Raw genomic sequence first — 5,176 nt, 5'->3', positions numbered from 1 at the left:
CCGTATGCAACTTGGAAAAATAAAAAATAAAAGCGGCTTGTTAAAACTATTATGGCGGCAATGACGTATTGTTGGCGTTTGCAATTGAACAGAAAAGCATGACCTTTGAGATTTATTGTTATTACTCTGAAGAACCATCGCCGGGGCGTGCGATGTGGTGCGATGCTTCGTCGTGCAATGTGGACCTTGCACTCTTAGAAAAATTTACACCCTTTGGGGCTTATCTTGTCCCACAACGATAATCGTCATCTCTTGCCCGCGTTTTCTTTCTTTAACACTGCACTCTAAAAAAAGTTTGCACCCTTTGGGGTGTATCTCTGCCGCGCAGTGATAATCGTCATCTGCCTTGCTTGAGTTTCCTTTCTTGAAAACGCTGCGCCCGCTACTTTCCTGTCGGGAATGCTATCTCATGCTGATAACGCGCATGCCGTTCGTTACTGGAAAGTACCGGGTTCGCCGCGTTGCGGGTTCGCCGCGTTGAAGAAAGGAAATGCGGGCAAGACAGATGATGTTTATCGTTCACTCTAAAAACAGTTTGCACCCTTTGGGGTGTATATTTGTCCCACAACAATAATCGTCATATTCCTTGCTTGCGTTTCCTTTCTTGAAAACTCGGCGCTGGCTACTCTCCTGTTGAGAATGCTGCGTCACACTGATAACGCGCATGCCGTTCGTGACTGGGAAGTACCGCGCTCGCAGCGTTAAAGAAAGGAAGCGCGGGCAAGACAGATGACGATTATCGTTGTGGGACAAATATACACCCCAAAGGCTGCAACTGTTTTTAGAGTGTTGTGTGGCAATGACACGACACAAAGGGTGTAAACGTTTCTTAGAGTGTGCGAGCCCAGTACTTCCCAGTCACGAACGGCATGCGCGTTATCAGTGTGAGGCAGCATTCTCGACAGGAAAGTAGCGAGCGCCGAGTTTTCATGAAAGGAAATGCAAGCAAGGCAGATGACGATAATGTTGTGGGACAAATATACACCCCAAAGGGTGCAACCGTTTTAAGAGTGAAGAGCGTACACTGTTAGGCAAAGTTACAACCTTTGGGGTGTATCTCTGCCACACAACAATAATCGTCCCTTAGGCAAACACACTTTGAGGTGCATCTCTGCCACACAACGATAATCATCATCTACCTTGCTTGCGTTTCCTTTCTTGAAAACGCCGTGCCCACTACTTTCATGTCGGGAATGCTATGTCATGCTGATAACGCGCATGCCGTTCGTTACTGGAAAGTACCGGGCTCGCCGCGTTAAAGAAAGGAACTGCGGACAAGACAGTGTGTTGTGGCAAAAGGGTGTACTTTTGCCTAAGAGTGAATTGTTGTGGGACAAATATACACCTCAAAGGGTGCAACCGCTTTAAGAGTGTATGACGCGAATTTGGACCACGTTTGGATATTACACTCTAAAAAAAGTTTACACCCTTTGGGGCTTACCTTGTCTGTCGTGGTTGCTCAGTGGCTATGGTGTTGGGTTGCTGAACAGAGGTCGCGGGATCGAATCCCGGCCACGGCGGCTACATTTCGATGGGGGCGAAATGCGAAAACACCCATGTACTTAGATTTAGGTGCACGTTAAAGAATCCCACGTGGTCGAAATTTCCAGAGTCCTCCACTACAGCGTGCCTCATAATCAGAAAGTGATTTTGGCACGTAAAACCCCATCATTTAATTTTAATTTTTTGTCTGCAAACGATAATCGTCATCTGCCTTGCTTGCGTTTGCTCTCTTGAGAACTTGGCGCTCGCTACTTTCCTGTCGAGAATGTTGTGTCAAGCTGATAACGCGCAAGTCGTTCGCGACTATATATGAAGTACTGGGCTCGCAGCGTTAAAGAAAGGAAATGCGGGCATGACAAATGACGATGATCGTTTGGGGACAAAATGCAACCCAAAGGGTGGAAACTTCTTCTAGAGTGTAACCCTACACTCTAAAAACATTTGCACCCTTTGGGGTGTATATTTGACACACAACAATAATCGTCATCTGTCTTGTCCGCGTTTCATTTCTTTAACGCAGCGAGCCCGGTACTTTCCAGTAACGAACGGCATGTGCGTTATCAGCATGACGTAGCATTCCCGACAGGAAAGTAACGACCGCAGCGTTTAATAATAATAATAATAATAATAACGTAAAACTGTATTTACGTATTATTCTCTTTTTACCTACTGCCGCCAGATTCATGGCCGATCCCTTGTAGTGACCTTAGCTATATTCACAGGCCCCAAACCAAACCAAACCTGGAAGGAGCGAGGAGTGGAGTGGGAGAACACAACGCTAGAAGAGAACGATCATCATCATCATAAAACATATTTATTGGTCTCTGCAGGATGTTTTGTTGCGAAGGAGCAAGAGGATCTTTGCTCTGCGGGAGGTAGCTCGATCATTCGAATGATCGAGCTACCTCCTGCCGCCCTATTCTTGGCCTATCCTTCTTAGTGGGTGCGAGCCATGACATATGATCATCATCATCAGCAGCAGCAGCATCACCGAGCACTTGGCGGAAAGGCGGTGAAACGAAGATCTGAACAGGAGGAGGACACCAGTCTGGCTTGATCCTCCACGGCACGCGGCTGTGCCCCGTAGTCTCCGGCAAAGGCTCGGCCCGAGGACAACGGCCCCGTCCTAAGCTACGGGGACAACCTCACCCTCGCCGACGGCAACACTCAGCAAGCCCGTTCTACGCTACGGAGACAACCTCTCAGTAGAGATGCCAACAGTCCACCGGGCCACACGAAAGGACTACGCCGAAGCAGATATGTAAGCGCCACATCGTACTTAATTTATGAGGACATTTGGACTTTTATGAGGACATCATGCGAACTGGATGGTTTACGAACTCGTGAAAGATATTAGCGGGAAAGTGTAGAGACCACAGGCGGAGAGTTTTTATTTTTCCGGTATTTCGCGCCAGAAACTTGCTTCGGATCAAAGACAAATTAGAGCAACGCTTTTAGTTTTCATGCAAGTGTATATGCGCTGCAGAAACAGGTTCATGGCATAAAATAAAAGGGAAGTAAACAGACAGGAAGCGACCCACGTGTTGAGCAACGCTTTTAGTTTTCATGCAAGTGTATATGCGCTGCAGAAACAGGTTCATGGCATAAAATAAAAGCGAAGTAAACAGACAGGAAGCGACCCACGTGTTGAGAAAAGAAAAAACAGATGCGTTCAAGAAAGTAAATAACCACATCTAAGTGAGCCGAATTGGCAATCGGGTCTTCTGCACAAAATACAAAAAGAACAAACAGAAAAACGTCAGATTTCAGTGTGCCCTTATTATCTATGAATTCGTAAGCGCCGTTGAACACCAGCTGCTGCCAAGAAGACGTGTTCGAATAGGTCTCCTTTTGCAGCGCTGGCAGTACTGTTTCCGTTTTATCACATCTTCAGTGGCTTTCTTGACGACCGACGCTCGAATTCTACGGCAGACATCTGTTATCCTTCTCTTGAGACAATCTGACGTCCATCTCGATCATGTAAGCACGACCTTTCACATAACTCCAAAGAAATAAACCGAGTGGAGAGAGGTCAGGTGACCTAGCCGGCCAATTTACAGGCCCGTGCACCTTTCGATCTATTGCGCATGAAAAGTCGCATCTAGCCAGTTTCGTGCTCGGCTGCTGCTGTGTGCGGGTGCTCCACCTTGCTGATACCACGGAAGTGGAAGACGTGACGGCGGGACTTCGTTGAGAAACTCATCCACCACTCATTCAAGGATTTCTTTCACGTAACGCTGTCCAGTCAGTGTGTGATCGAAGATGGGACTGATTATAACACCGGCGTAAATTCCGCACCCCACATTGAACGACTGGTACTGGTGCCGATTGCGCTTTGCACTGTAGTCACTCCAATAGTGTGCATTATGCAAATTTACCTGGGCGTTTCTCTGAAAATTGGCGTCATCTGTGCTCAAAAAGTCCGGTGACTCATCGGCTTTTGTGAGGACCCAATCCGAGAAATCTAGACGATTATACAGGTCCCTATCATCCAAGCATTGCTGCTGGTTAAGGTGGTACGGGTGAGAAGCCGTCGTTTAGAATCCTCCAAACTGATGACTTGGAAATTGGTACCTGGGCCGCCGCGTCCCGCACGCTAGCATGAGTGTTTGAGGCCATAAATGCTAGAACATCCGTGCGTAGGCTAGGACTCAAAGATGGAGTCCTACGCCACTGTTTCTTGAAGCTGTCGGTTTGTCCCAAGTTTTCATAATTTTTGATGATAGTCGACGCGTTTGGTCTATAGCCACACTTCCCATGACTGATATATATAGTTGCGACCTTCCTCTTGCCGTTTGCAGCTCCCAAGGCAAGGATCATTTTTACCTGCAGCTCATTTGAGAAAGACATGGCGACTGGGAAGAACCGAAACAAACCTTTAAACATTAGCACTTGTCAATTCGTTATCAATTGGCTTTTATGGTGATAGGCTTTTTGGCAAAAAAAGGACCATCCGTCCACGCTCATCAACGCTCAGACAACAACTATCACAGCTTGTTTCCAACTAACACCAAATGCGGCATTAGGCCGAGGCGCGGCAGATAAGGCACTAGCTCGATCACTATGTTTTTCCTTATTTCGTTCTGGCTAACTTGCAGGGAGCCTGTACGAGGGCACTGCTTTATGATGCGGGTTACAGTTACATATACAGTAACTCTAATGCGGGTGGGAGCGCTGTCACGTGGTATTTTTCATATTTCGCGGGGTTTATCTATCGTCGGAAAAAATTTTTACGTAATTAGTACGTCGCTGAAAATACCGAAATGAGATGTCCCTTGGCTGCGCCTACAAATGCTTTACTGGCACTTTGGTAATTAGGATAGTATATCTTGAGTTAGAAAATTAATTACAATTACCTTAACAAATATCAGTAATGAAAAAAAATTACTGGCAGCTACTCTACTGTATCGGAAACAATATGCAGTATAGGTTTTCTTAGAGTAACGCGATTGCTCTTTTTTATTAACTACATCATAGTTAACTGGGACATCCTGTATATATTTATGACCTCTACATGCAAGTGACGATATTTCCGTCCCTAATAAATATTGTAAATTATTAGAAGTAGTGTTTTTTTTTTTTTAAATGAGTCTTTAGCTTTGCTTACTTAGAGAAGCGATACTGAGGGACATATCATTCACGTGCATTTCACACGCCGTTGATAAAAGGCTCT

This window comes from Dermacentor andersoni, chromosome 5 (assembly GCF_023375885.2).
Source record: "Dermacentor andersoni chromosome 5, qqDerAnde1_hic_scaffold, whole genome shotgun sequence".
In the NCBI taxonomy this organism is placed as follows: domain Eukaryota; kingdom Metazoa; phylum Arthropoda; class Arachnida; order Ixodida; family Ixodidae; genus Dermacentor; species Dermacentor andersoni.
This window is presented reverse-complemented; position numbering follows the sequence as displayed.